A 19,286-nucleotide genomic window follows, 5' to 3' on the forward strand; every position below is an offset into this window, starting at 1 on the left:
ATTAAGAACAGCCTCTGATACTTCACATTTCCTCCTGAAATATGATGCTTGCAGATTGCGTCCAGATTATGTAAACTTGCATGACCCGTATATAAACCAATTCAGAACATAGGAAATACATTTTTTTCTTACCCACCATTTCTTTGCCATCCATGTGGCTTGCAGAGGTGAGAAGAGACAGTGCATTCATTTTACTCTGAGAGGATTTTAAAAGCATGAGAGTTTTAGAAGTCCCCCCTCATTCCGGGTACTCCTGCTGACTTCATTAACTTTTCACCCTGGTAAGTCACAGGTCAATCTCATATTGAAAACGTGCTCCCGCATTGTTAAGTCATATCCTTGGTGAGAAACTGCAATTAATAAATAACAAACACTAATATGTGAAAGACAATGCATATCCTGGAAGAACAGAGCCTGAATTTTGTAAGCAGCTGCACAATGTATTTCCAGTTTCTAGAGGAGAAACTAAGACAGATCCCCTCTGTCCTATGTAGCAGTATATTGCTCCACAAATTTATTGCAAGAAGTTGTTTTTTTTTTCCCTCTGTAAACAATTCAGATAGATGTGAACAACTTCCAAATAGCAACATAAGTTTAATTCATTTGTCTCAAGTGACATAACATATGTCACTAGTGCCTGCTGCAGAAGCAAGGAAGTCTGCTCACTTGTGTAGTATTATACTTTACAGCCATGCAAACAATGTTGCTAGTACTACAGCATTTTGAAAGAGGAATATATGTGGCAACTATGTCAAGCCTTTCTGCATCCACCTCCCACCTGCAGGTTATAAATAAAATTTTGTAATTTTTTTTCCTTAGGGGGCTTAGTAGGAAACTTAAAATTCTTGGAAGGGAGTGGATTATTGTACCTTTTTTTAAAGTGAAAAAATCCTTTTGAGGTTAAAAGGCAAAGTTTTCTTCGCATTTTCATTTTTTTTTTCTGCTGTGAGTGTAAAATGAGACTCAGATGAGAAAAGTGAAGTTGGTGATTCACTAAAATGCTGAGTCTACTTTCTGAAAAATTAAGCAACTGTTAAAATAAATTCTACCTTTTCAGTAGTCTGTGTAGTATAGTTTGGTATTTGACAATGTAATTGTTTCAATGAAAGAACACAAAATCTGAATTAGAAGTGCGATTATATTTGTCTAGTGGAGACATTTTTGAATAAACTCAATGGGTGACACTCACCAATTGCATTTCTACCATAGAGAAATGTCACACAAACTCAGGTTCTGTAGCAAAGCAGAAACTCTAGCCTGCTATGAAACCAATGGCCAACCTCACCCACCTCTATCTCTTTAAAGAGAAACTTTAAGCCAGACAGGTAGGAAGACCTTGGGCCTTGACCTTCCCAGTTCAAAACTGTTTCTTGAAAAGTTATGTCAGTATTTGTGTAGTATCCTCAACCAAGAACCTGAACCTGTTCTCCAGCCCTAGAACCAACTCAGGCTTCTTGAGTTTGTATACAATTACAGGGTCTGCCTATGTAGATAATAATATTAGCTCTTTAGAAACATCATACCAAAAGGCTTAGAAATAAGGTCAAATCATGGCATGTGGTATCTATCATTTTTATAACTGACCATAATATTTTAAACAATTTAAAAATATTGAGAAATAGGAGTGGAAAAGAGCCTGAGGACATGATAGTTCCACTTTTAAGAGTCAAACAAGGTATTGAAAAAATAAACTCTTCATTTAGCCATTTCTATACAGAGGGACCCCCCAAAACTATTTATCAGCAAGAGATGACAAAAACAACTACAAAGAATATCTACAACCCTCCACACTGAACAGATGTTTTACCACTTACATGCCACAGTCCTGAAATTTTTAGAGTTACTCAGATGCTGCAGAAGCTGTGAGGCCTCACTGTTTATTGCTCCTAGTGGATATAAAATCAAATAATGATTTGTTTGTCATTTAATTTTATGGAAAGTTTTACGCTGTCTAGCCCTGAACAACTGTGTTGATCTTTCAAATAAGACATAAAACTTGAGATTTTAACCACTTGTTTTCATCAATATCTGTTGAGGATGTGAGGTAATTTTTTTCTTGGTGTTTTGTTTCATTTTGTTTTTAAAATTTTTTTGAGATTAGGAGTATTAGCATCCTGACAAAATTACTGCTCTGGTGATTACATTAGTCTTATCTATATATCCTCCTGCAGCTTCAATGGAATATGGTTTGTTCCTCTCCTGATGTGTTGTGCAATGCTGGTTTGCACTATTAAATGTTTTGCTTAACTGTGCCCAAAAGTTTCTACTGGCAACATGTAGCCTAAATTTGTTTATTTGGCACTCTGTACCTTTTCTTTCTGACTCTTCAGTCTGGAGTGGGGCCAGAGCCATTCAAAGGATGGGTTTGGAGAGCACTGGTCTCCTCCCCCTGTGTAAGCAGAGCCTTCTTTGAGCAAAGACTTGGGAATGAGCATTACTTTGGCATTTGTGAAGAAGGAACAAATTTCATTTCTCATATCATATGGTCTCCACAGGTTTCAGAAAGAACAACAGGGGCAAATGAAAACTAAGGGCAAAAGGTGATGGATGCACATAGAAAAATCCTCAGGTCACTAATATTTCCTGTGCTGCACACTGGCTGCTTTTCAGTTTCCTTATTTCCTAGTAAAAGTATAGGAAGGGTCTTTCAAAACTTAAATGACTGAAGTGCAAAATTTACATTCAGTTTCTGTGAGAGTAAAGCACCTAAACCCTCAGGTCCCTAGCTATTGAGTGAAATAGCAGGCCACAGAGCCAGAGGCACTATGTGGTCCCCTGGGAACTAAACCCTTGCCAAACCTTTTTATGTGTAAAACACTCAGGTGCTGCAATGGCAGGAGCAATACAGAACCTTGAGCAGACAGATAATAAACCAAGATTAAATATTAACTACTGTCCTTTCCTTCCCAAAATAAATGGTGCTGACTTTACCAGTTTTGAAGGATGCTCTTTGGCTCTGCTCTTGGGGCAATGGACACTGATAATAAGACAAGCAATACAGCAAGTAAAAATCAGGTGACATTGCACAGGTTAGTGAGACTCTGCTGGAAGAGATACCTTGGCATGCACAGAGAAGTCAGCCCTAACTAATCTGTGGATGATGGCTCTTATAAAGTTAAGGTACTGGCAAGAAGAGACACTTTTGGGGTTGTGACTAAGGACATTCTGACTAAGAATGTGGCCAAGCCACTTCCGCTTTTTATTTGGGGTGAAATGGTCACCAGGAATAGCATATCACTGCTGTATCTCAGGTCTTAAAGTTTTTATGAGTTAGGAAAACTACCAATATGTGCAAACAGTGTTTATGATTGACTGGAGGGAGGTGTAACTGAAACAGTGATGTATTCTGTGCATTGGTACAGCAATTTTTTCTAAGTTGCTCTGTTTAGATGAATTTTAATGATACAAAGTTGATTAACAAGCAAGGGTTGATTTCTCTACTGGAAGTTTTTGTTTGCTCAGTTGTAATTTGCAGGGGGGACCAGTTCATTGTGAACCTATAAATGTATACTTATAGGCCTGATAAAAGAGAGGGAAAATAGTGTGGTCATATCTGGTCAGCTTTATCTTCAGAATTATATATTTTGCAATAGTACAAGTAGTATCATTGGGCAATATAAGACTTTTTTTTTTAAGGCAAATGGCAGGACAACAGTTAGCTATACAGTATTATTTCATTTGACTTGGCTGGCTTTTGATAAAATCATTAAGCTTTGTGTTAGAAGGGTAATAATGTAAGACAATATTCCTGGCAAATTAAATGTTATTGATATTGGAGTGAAAAAAAAAAGTCAAAGCACAGCCATCATTCATCTTTTCTGCAAGTAAAAGTGAAATAAAACATGTTTTGTGTTAGTATAGTTTGGATAAGTTATGAGCAACTGTCTGCAAGTGAGTGATCCAGAGTTCTTTGAACTTTGTTCTAGGAATGAGAGTCATAAACTCCCAGACAGTGTGTGGGACTCTAAACCAATAACCACTGAATGGAAACAGGATTGAGTGAGAGTCCTTGTTGGAGATTGATGTGAAGAAGTATTGCCAATTATTTGTCCAATAAGGCCCAGTGTGCTTTTTAGCAAAAGCAGGAATGTGGAGGAGACTTGGTTAGGTGAGGACACCATGCCATTGGGTGTCTGCTGAGATTCTTGGTTAGCTCAACAGAGGTACTGAGAATTTAGAAGGGCCCCTGAGATCTGTTACAGTGATTTAAAAATATGAAAGCAAAGATTTCCAGCAGCTAATTTACTTTAGTTTATAAAAAATATGGTTCGTGGCAAGCTGAACAGAATCTCTAATGGATATGCAGGGAAGATAATTAGGTCTTTAATTTGTGAAGCAATATTAGAACTAAAACAAAGTTCTGGAAGATAAAGAGAATGCTAGTGTTGGATATTTTCAATGAAATTCTCTATATGTAAATTAAATAAAATAGGACAGTTATATAGCATATGTTAAACAGAGCATCCTGGCCCAGGTACTCTTTCTGGCTCAATTAAGCAATTAACAATCTCAGAAATCAAAAGCAATATCCCAGCAGCAAGTGGTAGTGCCCCACACACATTCGCCTCCACTCCACTCCCTGTCTACTCAAAGAGCTCCAGAGCTGGTGTTAAAATCTGGCTCTCAATACTTTGGCACTGTCAGTGGAGAGCAAGTCCTTGTTCTTATGCATGATCTGCTCAGAAAGTAAATCCCACTGTTCCTGACACTTTGGTTAATAACCTTAGTCCCTGATGCAGAAAATGTGTGAGCACAGACAGATTTACCTGTACTCACACAGGAGCCACTTTTGCATTTGTTAAGATGCAGATAGGAGATGAGTAGGGTGCTCAAAAGCTGGAAGCAGATTTCAACCTAAGCACATCAGTCATAGTGCTGTTTTGAACTTAGCCCTTGAGATAGTGAGAGTAAGCAGTCAGATAAACTTCTTCTGCTCAGCCTCCTGGCTGAATTGATTTTCCCCAGAAAACATTCATGGAACAAACACTACTGGAGATATCAGTGTATATGCTTGGCTGGGCATTTATTTTTTATTCAAGTATTGGCTGCTTTAGAAAGGTTTGCATTTATTAACCTGCCCCAGAAAATTTTTGATGGCTTGGGAGTTAGGGCTTTGCACAAAGATGCTGATATGGCAACCACCCATCCAACCCCAAAATAATCATCTACATCTAGAGCAGCAGAGATTTCTCAGAAGGTCAGTTAGACAAGGTGGGTTCAGATTTTGGTAGTCATTCTCTACTGAATAGCTGAAAGCACAGAGGTCTTCTACACCGACGTGGTTTTTGTATTATAAAAGAAAAGAAGTAATTCTGCAAACAAGAGTATAGGCCACATCCACTCTCTGTAATAAATTAGCAGCACTTTCTCAACATAACACTGAATTTATATGACCTTCATAAATCAAAATGATTTTCAATAATATCTTTATAATGAATAAATCTATGGCAGCTGAGAAATTAAGTCAGCTACTTTATGCACTAAATACTTGAGATTTATCTGTGTATTTTGTTTGGTGTCTGTAAAACTCACTGGCTGTGAATTTTATGGGATTGCCTGAAGCATGTGTTTTTTATCAATACAGTGGGATCAGATAACCATTGAAGATTAGCTGGTAAAATTCATACACATCAACTGCTGTATTTTAAGGACCATATATATAACCTCCCAATGCAGGGAAGTACCTGGAGCCAAATCCAAGAAGGTTGTTGATGGCAAATATGGCATTTAGGCAGAATTAAAATATCTAGACAGAAAAGAGTAATCTTGAAAGTCTTTGTTTAAGCTTCTGTTTAACCCAAGGGGTGTTAAAACTCCCTCAGAAGCTCATTATTTTCATTTTCAATGTATCTGGTCTTGAATAATACACTACTTAGAACTGCTACAGTAACAGACTTTATCCACAAGTTAATTAGCATTTTGGTGTGTCATTCATTCCTGTGTCTAACCATACTCCATAAGCTCAGCTCCCTTGCCTAAATCCTTAGAGGTGGCCTTAAAGCAGTGGATAAGGCTGACCGGACCAGAGGTTGTGATTATTCTTTCTATTTGAATATGACCACTGATATACTTTTTTCTTTTTTTTTCTCCTGTCTTAATGGTCACAGTGATCTTGCAAAAATTTGCCAATCCATGCTCTGCTCTCTTCTCAGCCTCTCTAAGAGGCTGAAGGCCAGGAAGAGTCAAGGGTTTGTTGGTGACTCAAGACAGTTCCAGATCATCAGACTTTAGTCTTTTGGGAAGCACATATGCTCCACTAATCCTACTGTAACAGGAACACCAGACAGAGAAAAATTCAGGATTGACTGGTAGATATAAAGAGCAAGAGGAATCTTAATATTTTTCTACAGGGTGTGAATATTTACCTGATTTCTGTTCTCCAGAGGCATCACAGAGTACTTATGAACTCTAAGGAAGTGTGGATCAAGCCCTTAAATATTAAGAAGGATAGCACCTAAATATTAAAGGCTTTGGTTTTTAATTCTTTTTTTCTCACAACCCTCATGTTCAAGGAACTCAGGGAGGGGTTCCTGATGTAGCCCTGCAACTCAGGTAAGTGTTGTGCAAGAGAACTGCAGATGATGGTGCAATATTCAAGTTCCACCAACTGCTCTATTGAGATTACAAAATGTGAGGCTTCCACTAGTTCACCTGTGGGGTCTCCCATGAATTACTCCAAAACATAATAATTTTGCACAGATATTCATTCAAATTTTAATTAGTAAAGTCAACAATTAGAAATCACTTACACTGCTCTTTACATTTTCAAAGTGCTGAACAGATATTCAGTTTCTTCATAAAACCGTAGGCTCCTTGTGATACTAATAGGCTGGCTGAGTCATACCTTCATATTCATAAGCCATAGTTTTTTTCCCAGTATATCTCAGAATTTATACAAATTGATTTTACGTCCATTTGTTTAAAAGAAATACAGCATTCCCAAAGCACAGGTTTACATTATTGTATTTACTGTATGAATTAAATTTACAATATAAAAATGGCAAGTTTTTTTTTTAATTTTTACGTAAGGTTGGAACATCTTTGAAAAATAGTTTTTCAATTTAATTTCTTTAAGTGCTGAAAATGTATCTTTCTCAGCTGAAAATATATCTTTCTCAGCATATTTTTGAACAGACATGGAAAAACTTCAATTCAATTCCAACATTTTCTGGAACCTTATGCTAACCAACCCCCCCTCCCCGCCCCAAACCAAAAAACCAAAACACACAATTTAGAACAACCAGAAACCTTGTCAGTGTCTTGTTGCAACCTTTCATTTCAATTGATAACCAGAAGAGCAAAAATATGTACTTTGAAGATGGCAAATTTCCTTGAACAAGTGTCTTACAATATGTTTATTTTTACCCTGAAATGTGTGAAAACACTAACTATGGCTCATAAATATGAAGATATGACTCAGACAATCTAGTAGTGTCACATGGAGCCTGGGGTTTTACCATGAAATGAGACTGACTTATTTAATCCTTTTCCAGTTCAAGGCCAACTTCAGTTCTTACCTATGCAGTGTATACAAACACTGCACAGGACATGGGTAGGGCATGACCTGAAATCCCCAATAACTATGCCACTGTATAAAAGAAGGGTGGTCAGATTTTCAAGCTCTATTCTAATCTATCCATTATGCTTTCGAGTCTAGAATCTAGCACTTTGGGAAAGCTACTTTTAAAGTAAAACTTGTCATTGTTTTATTGGTTTTGAAGTAACACAGCTGCTGGCTTTCAGAACAAGTAATTCATAGCACCTTCTCTAACTGGGCTGAATGAGTGCTCTATACTACATCAGGAATGTTTTTATTCAAGGGCAGTTCAAAAGGATATAAAATTGGCAGAAAAAAATATACACCTCACTTTCACCCTCTTGCACATGAAATTGAAAGTGCTCCCCCCCACCCCAAAGGCTGTTAAATGTTCATTGCCATGGGCTGGGAGAAAGTCTGTGAATTCAATTCTGCACCCAAATCTATTTATGTATTTTATCTAATGGCTTTTTAAAATGAAATTTATAAACAGTACCAAGATTATTTCTCATCCTTCCAGTGCAGTACCTTAATCAGAGGTATGAGATAACCAAGTTCCTTCTTATTTATATTTAATCTGATCTTATTTGTCTTACGTTTGTTGTTGCCAGGGCATCCTACCTCATCAGGACAGATGGACAGAGATCCCATTGGCACTGTGTTTCAATCGGCTAAAGCTGTCCCCTGGCTGTGGGAGTACTTCCAAGAAGACTAGGTGAATATGTTAAATCTGCCTCCTGATCCATCTGTCTCGGTGCTTTCCCCAGCATCTGTCTGTCTGGGTAATGACTCTTTCCTCTATTTAGGTTCAATTTGCTGAAAGTTTGAAGGAATAACCCCAACAGCAACTCCCAGACATTGCTTGTCCTCCTTCCTATCACTGCTTCTTTCCATAATAACTCCAGAAGGAACGGGATGAATCACAACCTCGTGATTCTTAACCTTTCGGTGTGTGGAAGCTTAATGGGATTCACAGCTCTCAAACGACAGCCCTAGGCTTCCAGAATGATGGATTGGTTAAGTATGCATCTAAAAGTTAATCTGCTAAGAGTCAGATTGCCAAAAGGTCACCCTTTGTGCAGGAGGAAAAATATGTGCCCTAAATGTAGGTCCCTTACCTGGGTTGAGTGTTGCTCAGCCCTGAGCCTGATTCTGTAGTTGGGTGCCTAATGCCTTTTTCTTTTTCAGAAGCTACCAGTGAGTGAACTGAAGCTTTGGAATACAGTAAAAGTAGTCCCCTGTCCCTTTTTACTCGGTAAAAGTTAGCCAGTTAAATTATTCACAGATGATGAAGGAGAACTGTCTTCTTCCCGAAGAAAGTAAAATCATAACTCCCATCAACTGCTAGGAAATGCTCAACTGAAGGAAATCTGTGGATGGAGGTATTCTCAGTCCTTTGCCTTTGAACTGTGCTGAATTGCACAAGTTTAATTAAATATCCATTAAGAGAGATAAAAACAAATATTAGACATATTCAAGTCTATAGCTTTCTGTCTGGGACATTCACTTTAAAGGGATAAGTCTCCGTTCCCAAATGTATGCAATGTAAATTAGGGAAACTGTCCTTTGAAGTACAGCTTAGCAGTCTAATTTTCTTTATGCTGGGTGAAGGCCTTCACTATTAGCCCAGAAGCTGCTCTCTCTCCATGCCTGACCAAGTTAATGTTACTTTTTTATTCCCGCCCTAAAATAAAAGCTTCAGAAAGAAGTTTGGGGAGGTTACCTGCAAATTCCATTTGTCAGAGTGCTTTTTCAAAAGCAGTTCATTGGCTTGGAAGCCTCAATTCCACTAGGTTTGCTAATTAGAAACTATTTCTCGAGTGGGTTGAATTGAGAGAGCATTACCATTCCCAGGAATAAAATAGAGTTGACAGTTGCTAGGAGTTCCAGAAGATGTGCCCTCGATGAAATGTTTACGATTAAGCCTCCAGAACATTATGTGAAGAAGAGATGTGTCACAAGGCAGGACACAGCTGGCAGGTGTAGGGGCTCTGTATGAGCTTGTAGCGTACAATGGCAACCCAAGTCCAACCCAAGTTGAGGTGAAGAGAGAGGAATGCTGTGACTCATAGGGATCACATGAACAGGCCTGCCACAAACTCAGTTACTGTGAGCAGTTTGTGGAGTTTCTGCTTCCCCCTCCTCTGCTCCAAGGTTTTTCAAACAGCACCTTGGATGAGCTGCTGTTACCTGCAGAGGTGCTGGGCACCATGATAGATGAAACGTCCTTAGAACATTTTAAAGATCATGGAACCTGCTAAGAGACAACAACAGAGAATGGGCTTCAATATATTAATCCCACAAAATTTGTGAAACATTTGGCAATAGGTGGGTGGCTAGGTAGTGTGTAACTGTCATGCTTTACATTTGTCAGGATTGTCTTGCTGTTGTCTTGCTGTCCATCTGTTACAACCATCTAAGATCTGATTTGGAAGCTCTTCGAGCCAACATTTTTCTGCTTATGTCAAGAAACACAATGATCCACCTCAGGCCCCAAGGTGCTGCTCCAGTACTGACTCCATCAGACCAAACATTTCCAAATTAAGGATCAAAATTCCTACAGGGCTGGTCATCTGTTATTAATCTGGAGCTGCTTGAAAACATTTGATCTACAAGAGACTCAGAAACAGAAAAAAGGTTGATAATCACAGTATTCTATCATCTGCTCTGTAGATATATTCTATTGATGTTTTCTGTTTCATGCTCATTATGCCATCTTTCTTTTCTCTTCAATATTTTCTTTTGTAACAACAGAATGTCAGAGTAGTCCAAAAGCTCTTGTCTTTCATTGGTTATCAAACAATGCTTATATTAGAAGACATCTACTTTGGTCCCATTTCCAGCTCCCTTTTCATGTATCCATCTTCAATATTCCTTGAAGCACAAAAAGTCTTCCCTACTGAATTTGTCTTTTTAAAGCATTTCTGCTGTGGAAGCCTTCTATGAAAGCCAATAAAAACCACTTAGATTTGAGGGACCAACTGCAGTGTCTAGAAAACTGACTCTGAGAAGAATGTGCACTCGAAAAATATCTTGAATGGATTTATTATACTAACATATGTTAAAACTGCCAGTGCTGCAAAGAAAACTCTCTACATCATCTCCTCTCATTTACAGCACCAAAAAGGCTAAAACTTTATTCTAATAAAGTGTGGTGCAGTTGCAGCTGCAAGTGGTATAAAATAAGATACATTAAGTGAAATAGACATTAAAAGTGCAAAGTAAGAGATGGGTACAAAAGGAAATTTTTATCATGACAATCCATTAGTGTTTTGCAGCCAGGCAGACAAAAACAGTGACCTGGAACAAATCAAGAAGAATGATGTTTGACTTATGCTTCCTTCTACAAAGTATGACCTATATACACAGTTTTTAATTAGAAATATGTTTTCTTCATGGGATGATGAGCTAAATTCTGTTAATTTTTATAATTCATTAAAGATCCAGGTAGAATTACAAATAAATGGGGAAGGAATGAGCTTTGGACCAGCTACAAAAAAACCCTCCCTGTGAAACAGAGAGATCCATCAGCATGTAGCTGTGTGCTGACTAGTTGCATAAGCCACCGTTATCCTCAGACAACCTTGACTAAATCTTGCCATCAATATTTAAAATAAATCTAGCACAAGCCATGTTTTTAAAATCCTAAGCTAGTCATCTAGAAGACTGATTTTTTTGTCCCATGAATGACCTCTGGAAGAAAAAACACATGCACAGCACTTTCTTCCACAAGTGGAAAGATGTTCACCACATATAGGACTGGCAAGCACTGCACAGGAAAATACATTTACTTAAAAGCACTTTAAGGGAACTTCTGAATGAATGCAGCAGTGCTGTCTAGAGGGATGAGTCCGTGGGGCCAGATCCCTCTCCAATTTTCAAAAGAACTTGCCCCCTGTTAATTACTGTGTCTGACACTGGGCACATAAATGACTCTGCATATGTGTTTCTATTGGTTGATCTTCTCAAGTGCAATGTCACAGGCAGTAGGACTGAGCTCTGCGGGATGCCTTTGGTGGGGTGTAACACTCTATTGTGTAAAGGCAAACCTCAAAGCTGGCTCCACACTTTCCCACAACTTTATGCTGCGTTGCTTAGATCAGAAGCCTGAGCACTGCATCAAGTGTGCAATACCACCAGCCTCTCCACCGTGCTCTCACACACGATCACACTGTGCATGAACACACAGTCACTGTGCTCAGAACAGTTCACGACTGAGCAGGAAAGCACCATGTTCATCCAGAGCATTTGAAAACCCACCAGAGCAACAGCAATCATTTATTGATTTATACCTGTGAAGTTGGAAAGGACTCACAGAACCACAGAAAGGTTGGGGGTGAAAGGGACCTCCGGAGATCACCCAGTCCAACCCCCCCACCAAGGCACCTAAAGCAGGTGACACAGGATTCTGCATTTGTGTTTGCATCAATAGTTAACATGCAAGTTTCCACATTTCAGTGTCAGCCTACTGCAGAAGTGGCTGAAGAAAACTGATCCAACTGAACCATTTTGTCACTCAGATTATTTGAAAATTTTGACACTTAAATATTGGCTCGTAATTTTTCTTGTTTTGGGCTGAAGGGGCTCATGCATTTTTTTTGCCAAGAATGTGGATATCCAAAAAATCTATTTAAAGTTCTAAAGTTTTAAAACTTTGAAATGTCAACTAGTAGTGTCTTACCAGAAGGTGACTGGTGCAGATAAGTATTATATAGATTGAAACAAGCACATATTGATCTGGACTCATGTTAAAGCAACACCCAGCCACTGGTTAAAGAGAGGCAGCTGACAGTGAAAAGTGTTTGCTTCTTGAGCAGGATTGACTGCAGAAATATCCTTTAATCATGTGAGCATAAGATGTGTAGGGTTTGGTTAACCTTGGCCCTTATGCACTGCTGTGTCTGAAAAAAAAAGATTTCTCTAATTATCAGCAAAAATAAAAATACTACCATTTAATCATAATTCCCTTGAAATGGCAACTTTGATTTCATGGTAGTGTTTACAGTTCTAGACTCACCAGTTGTGTCAGAAATCCAGGCTCTGGTGAGCAAACCCTCTAAGCTTCACTGGAAAAAGCTTTTGAACTCACTGCTGCTTGCTCCAGAGGATGAAAAACAAACCTTAAAGCTGCCAATATTTATGTTTTGGGGAAACCAATTGAAAAAGAGAAAGAGATTTTCTGAGCTCAGAACAAAAATAGCATTAAAAAAGCTTATTTTGTTTTATCCCTTTGAAAATTCCCTTTTCTTTTTAATTAAGCTCTCACAGGATTCATGGTGTTGGAGAGTTTTCAAAGAAACAGAGAACTTGCTTGCCAGGTTTTTTGTCTTTTTTCCCCCCTCTGCTAGCTCACACAGCTCTACTTGTTGCAAATATTTATTTGCTCTGAGAAAAGGAGCTGAAGCAGAGGAATTGCTGGGAGTGTTCAGGAAACCAAAATAATATTAATAACAACTTCTACATATTATAGAGAGAAAGGTCCATAAGATTTTTCTGTTGTAGAAACACAGATCCAAACAGGAAAAGATTTGCTCAGGTTAAACTTTGTATTACCTAACAGTTGTAAACCAGGGTCACAGAAGCTTGATTTTTTTTCACTAGGAGTAGAAAGATATAGCTGTTGCAACAACACATTGATTTGCAGTAAATTCTATGTAGTTTTGGCCTCAATTCCACAAACATCAAGCTGGTCATTTCAGATATGTGTTTCCTGAGGGGCTGACAAAGACTTTATCTCTTTCCCAATACCTCTGGCAGCTACTGTTTTCCCAGCAGAGGATCATGACTTTTCTCTGCATTTGGGAATCGGATACTGGATGCATCCAGAGAGGCTCGATGCGGCTGCTCAGCAGCTGCAAGGCTGGGACTTCTCCTTGACTCCATCCAAGAGAGCTGTGTTTGATGAGCCCTGAGCAGGGCTGCCAGGGCTGACATCTCCTCTACCCACAGGTCACAGTATGAGCAGGTCCCACAGCATCACTGGGCCTAAAATTACAGACATAAAAGATCTCAGGCCTCTAAAAGACTTTCATACCAATTTACAAGGCAGAAATTAAATACAAGAATAAACCAGAATGGTTTCTGTTGAAAAAGACTGTTAAGCTCATTGAGTCCAACTGTTAACCTTACACTGACAAATCCAGCATTAAACCATGTCCCTAAGTGCCACAAATCTTTCACATACAGCTGGGGATGGAGACTCCATCACTTTCCTGGGAAGCCAGTTTCAGAGCTTTACAAACTTTTTGATGACAAAAGTTTTCCTAATATCCAATCTAAATCTTCTCTAGCATAACTTGAGGCCATTCCCTCTCATCCTGTCACTTGTCTGGGAGAAGAGACAGGCCCCCAGCTGGCTACATTCTCCTTTCAGGGAGTTGTAGAGAACAGTAAGAGTTCTTCCCAGCCTCCCTTTGTCCTGGCTAAACACCCCCAGTTCCCTCAGCTGCTCCTCACAGGACCTGTGCTCCAGAACCTTCCTCAGCTCTGTTGCCCTTTTCTGAACTTGCTCCAGCATCCAATGTCTTTCTTGTCATGAGGGGCCCAAAACTGACCACAGGATTTGAGGTGCCCAGTACAGGGGGACAATCACTGCCCTGGTCCCACTGTATTTCTGAAACAAACCAGGTTGCCACTGACCTCCTTGGGCACCTGAGCACACACTGGCTCATGTTCGGTCAACGTCAAACAGCACCTGCAGATCCTTTTCTGCTGGGCAGCTTTCCAGCCACTCTGTCTTTCCAGCCACTCTGCCCCCAGCCTGTAGCACTAAGGAGGCTGTGTACCTTGAGAACAGCTGGCCTTGCTGCTCAAGATTGAGGCAAAGAAGGCAGGAAGTACTTCAGTCTTTTCTCCATCCTGCTTCCCCCTGCATCCAATAAAGAATGGACATTCTCCATTAAAATTTAGTCCATCAGGATGTTTCAGATTAAGCATTACTTAAGATGCACAAATCTTTATTTTACAGCTTGAAAATTGATTTGTATGTCATCTGCTAAATGTGTAAACTTCTCTCTTATTTCTTGTTACATTCTGCTGCATTTAACAGGAGTCATATTTATATATGTAGGAGTAGACTTTGGTCTAATTAGATTTTAGGAATGTGGTTACACTAGACACTTACAAACGGCTCCAGTCATACTCAAATCTCAAAACATTTTTTGAGGGAACAAAATAGAACCATCACCTTCTGCTGAAGAGAGAAAATGACCGGGGAAAAAGATGATGGCTCAAATCACCTGGGCCTTCTGATTTCACTGCATTGGCTGACAGGACCAGAGTAGCTTCATTCCTGAATTAAGGAAAATCAGTGGGGCATGACTCCATTTATAAAAACCTAGGACAAAAAAAAGGCTGCTAGGTTTAGAAACAAGTTTTTCTAAATTATTTACTTCTAGTTTTTTCTTGATAAAAAATATGTATGAAAGGTTTGCTGTGAATAATACTTAATATTTCCAAATAACATAGTATGTTTTTGCATTACACTTTTTTTTTCCCATTCTTTAAGAAGACCACCATGGAAATGAAGCAGTTTGATGTAACAGCAAACTCCAAATGTTTTATCCATCTCAGTTTATAACACAGCTATGAGTCCTTTTCTGGCAAACATTGGTGTTACAACAGTGGAAAGACCTGGCCCTAAGGATGGCAATCAAGCATGTTCTTGGGTCTCTTGTCTCCAAAAATGCATGCACTCATATGGATACATCCAAGGGTATTGTCAAAGGCTTGTGTCCATTCAAATTGTTATTAATGTTTGCAATCTAGAAATAAACCTTTTTGGCCAAGATTGAAAGATCTTCAGGCACTGCTGAGTAATGCACTGTGTGCTGCAGCATACAAGTAATGACTGAGGAGTGTGAAACTCCAAAGAGGCCTTTGCATTAACATGAATAGAACAGCAGAACTCGCTGAAGGGTTTCTGTATGGGTGAACGCAACAGGATGTTTGAAATGTATCAAAAGCAACTGCTGTGTATTTCACACTTAAAAGTGAGGGCACAATGTATTGCATGTGCTACCAGACAAATAAAAGTTTTAAAAAAGTGATGCAAGATTAAATGCCTCTGAATATTAAAGCTAGGCTCAGAAAATGGAACTATACTTTTTGGCAACTAACTGGTATGCCAGCAGCAAACAAACTGGGGAGAGAGGGCTGAAATTAGCTCCTGTCTCAGCTAATATCTTGTCTATAATGAGGTCCCAGATTTTTCCCTTTTGTTTGTTATATCTGAACAAATATCAGTGCTCACAGAGCATTCATAAATGATTACAGCCCTTTGTCTGAGCATTTGCTGTTTGGGATTTGCTTGCTGAGCATGCTGGTTGGTCACCTAAGGACACATCTACATTACACAATGCCATGTCATGGGAGAGATAGCCAAGATAGCCCAGGAAAAAGGACAGTATGTCTGCCTGGCATGGTGCCACTCTGTGTACTCATTCAGCTCCCAGGGGTTGTATAAATGAGTTAGCTCAATTCAGTTGGCACAGCTCTGTGCTGACCTGGCTGTCCTGATCCCAGGACTGGAACTGGCTTGTATGGAGGTAGGTCAGTCTAGATAGACTTTATCTTCCATGTTTGGCTGACCTCAACTTTCCTTCTGCACTTTATTTCCAATAAACACATTATTTTCTCATTAATTTCTTTTTTGTTCCTTAATTAAACAATCAGGCCTAAAATTTAATTCTGTGTACAAAAGCTTCTTTCCTTGGTTGACTAGATGGAAAAATTGAATAAAAAGTGGAAAAAAGTTTATGTAAAATGCAATTAAGTATTCACAAACATTCTTATAGATACATTTTCCCCATGTTCACCCAACAACAAGTCATGCTTGGCAAAGCTTGCTTATATCTTTTATTATTAAATACACTACCAGTAAACAACATAAGATAATTCTTCCAGTTAAAGAGTAATGAACAGCACTACATCGTGCTCATATGAATTTCTAGCATGTTCCTTTCCAGGTTACAAGGCTTTGATAATCTAATCACTCAAAACTATCCAGAATTACTTTTTCTTAATGACATAAGTGAATCTGAAGAAGAAAAGGAGAGTGACTTTTTGGAATGATCTATAAATCATCCTGCTATGAAACTGTTCTGACTTTTTACTGCTCCTGATTGAAACTACTTCTGTGAGTTTCCAACTATGTGCATGGTTTGTCAGATGGCATGAGACCATATGATAGCTCTGAAAGAAGAAGTCAAGGCAAACTTCATGTAAACTTATCATAATTATTTGCTCAGTGTGTGTCTATGTGTGAATCTTGGTGGGCTTGAAGCATTTGGCACAGAGTGGCCTTTTCCACTGCCAGGAGGGAATTCAGGTGGTATGGGAAGAGTCCAGGCCCTATGCAGTAATACTGATGAGTTGGCTGTGTAAATATGTCATCTCAAAACCACTGGGAGCTTTCTCCATACCATTCATCTCTGCTGCTTCTTCAGGGGCCTTTTACAAATGAACCAGAATCCAACATGACCACTAGTCAGCAAAAAAAACCCACTAAAAGTTATGTAGAAAATAAATCTCAAAATATATTCTTTCTTGTCATATTCTGTAATTTTCAGCTTAGAAAACGAAGCATAGGGCAAAAATGTAAAAATATAAGATATAGACATTGCATATATGATACAGACATTGCAAGGAGAGGAAGATTGCATAAAATTTAAATGGAACAAGAAAAAGTTTTCACAGGAGAAACTTAGGAAGAAAACTCCTTCACAATCTCCCAAGAAAACCTGACAAGGAAGCATATTTAATGGTGCACATCACAACAGCCTTTTGCTGCAGGCTAGAGAAAAGTAAGATAAATAAAAGAGAAAAATTTGTGTCCTAGAAGAGAAGGATATTTGTATCCTCTCTGCAATCTGGTGCTGGAAAGTTTCATTGAAGGGCTGTTGGATAGACTAACAAGCAGAGAAAAGGGGCTGTCTAGGGGCAGAAGCCTAAAACTAACATGCACAAACCAAGAAACTGAAACACCAAAGATGGAGCATCCCATCTCTGCTTCACTCCACTCCAGGAACAGTGGAAAGCATGGGGTTAAACTGGAGGTTTCATGAAAATGTCTCCATGCAAGGAGTTTTTCTGTTGCTCCTGACTTTGCCTGGCAGACACATGGGTCCTACAGTGACAAGTAACAGCATATAAATTGGTGTACTAAATTACCTGGTATGAGCCTGCTTGGAGGTAGCTGCTCTGGACAGTGCTGAGCCTGAACAGATTAACCCAGTCAAAGGGCAGGGATAGTGTTTAGCCAGCCTAGAGGATGAGCAGGATCCATCTACTGCAGTGTGGACAGAGGGTCTCTCCATCCTCCCTCAGGTTTGATGATCCTAAGACCAATTGATTGAATGTTTGCAGCGAGGAAAACATGAAAATGTGTGTGTAGCCAGAATAAATGAATTTTAAAAAAGGAAATTAATTCTCCTACTTCTCTCAATCCTAATAATTAATACTTCTACACCAAACTGAATGCAATATATATAGATTAAAAACATGGCATACACTAATGGACTGATATAAGCTGCTCTGTCTAATGAGAATGTACCAATGCAGCTGAAAAGTAAAGGGTTCCAGATTCACCCCTGGGTTAGCTCCATTGCTTTCAGTTATGTTGAATTACATTGGCAGTGAATTTAGCCTTTTAAAAACACTTCAGCTGCACCGTAGTCCACATTTTCTCATCACACTCACTTTCCTTCCTGCAGTAAGCCCTAAAACAAACAATAAAAAATAGTGGTAGACAAAGAAACAACCTTTTCTCATACACAGCTCGCAGGCAGAAATAGCAAGGCATCAGCTAGCAGTTCTCTTGGCTTCCATCTGCCAATTTCCTCCCTTGTAACATCAACCTTTTCTTTGTTCAGTCCGAGATTTTTGATGTCTGAGCAAGTGTTTCAGGGTCCAGACTCCAATCCAACCAGACTTTCTCTGACTAGCATGGGAATCAGCATGTTTTTTTGTTTTCCTAAAAAACAAATCTGTAGGGTGTTGCAGCAGCTTATTTTATACTGCCAGGTAGAAGTATCTGTATGATAACTTGGTTACATACCATTCCCCCCAAAAAGAAAGAAAAAAAAAGAAGGAAATAAAGAACAACAAATAAACCAACCATCCCAAAAGGACTGTCATTTCTATTGCTTGCTGAGACTCCTGCAGACTTGCTAGCAATGATGGAATGACAGCTCCTGTCTCGGTGTAGATTAACCTTCATTTTGATGGGCTTCAGTTCTTGCTAAGCACATCAGCTTACCTGAGACACTGACTGGAATACTGTCAAGCATAAATACCATTTCATCTATGGGAAGCCACACAGCACGCGAGGGTGAATAAAATGTTGTTGTTTTGCAGCTGGTGAGCAAGTATTTCAGGACAATAATAAGACCACTATTAAATGTCAGTATGACTGCACTATATAATTCTGGATCACAAATAAAAAGAAATCCACCACAGAGCAGATTCAGCACTTTGCCCATCGGAAACAGCAGCAGTACACAACAGCTGAAAATGGTCTATTTTTGCATCCCCATCAATAGAAATCTGAGTAGCTGCTAACAACGTTCCATCCAGGGATTTACAGCTGCAGTTATTAAGACAAAATTTCACCTATCGCTATTATTTGTACCTCTAAAAGGTCTGTCAGTGTAATATCTTGAAGATTAGATTTTTTTCAGTTTACTCATATGATGTACATATATTTCCACCCATTTTTCCCAGGCAGGAAACCCATCTAATTCATTTATTG

General features: G+C 39.0%; 1 long non-coding RNA gene across 2 annotated transcripts; it reads left to right on the forward strand.

Annotated features, from left to right (window-relative positions):
• Positions 1–3,028: 3,028 nt before the first annotated feature.
• LOC119700941 lies at positions 3,029–13,867 on the forward strand. 2 transcript variants are annotated; one of them, XR_005256935.1, is made up of 4 exons: positions 3,029–3,120; positions 6,513–6,552; positions 8,149–8,319; positions 9,912–13,867. It is a non-coding gene; the product is annotated as an uncharacterized LOC119700941 (long non-coding RNA). The 2 variants fall into 2 exon arrangements; XR_005256934.1 differs by having other exon boundaries at positions 8,149–8,252.
• The last annotated feature ends 5,419 nt before the right edge of the window (positions 13,868–19,286 follow it).

Source organism: Motacilla alba, chromosome 4 (genome assembly GCF_015832195.1).
Source record: "Motacilla alba alba isolate MOTALB_02 chromosome 4, Motacilla_alba_V1.0_pri, whole genome shotgun sequence".
NCBI lineage: Eukaryota > Metazoa > Chordata > Aves > Passeriformes > Motacillidae > Motacilla > Motacilla alba.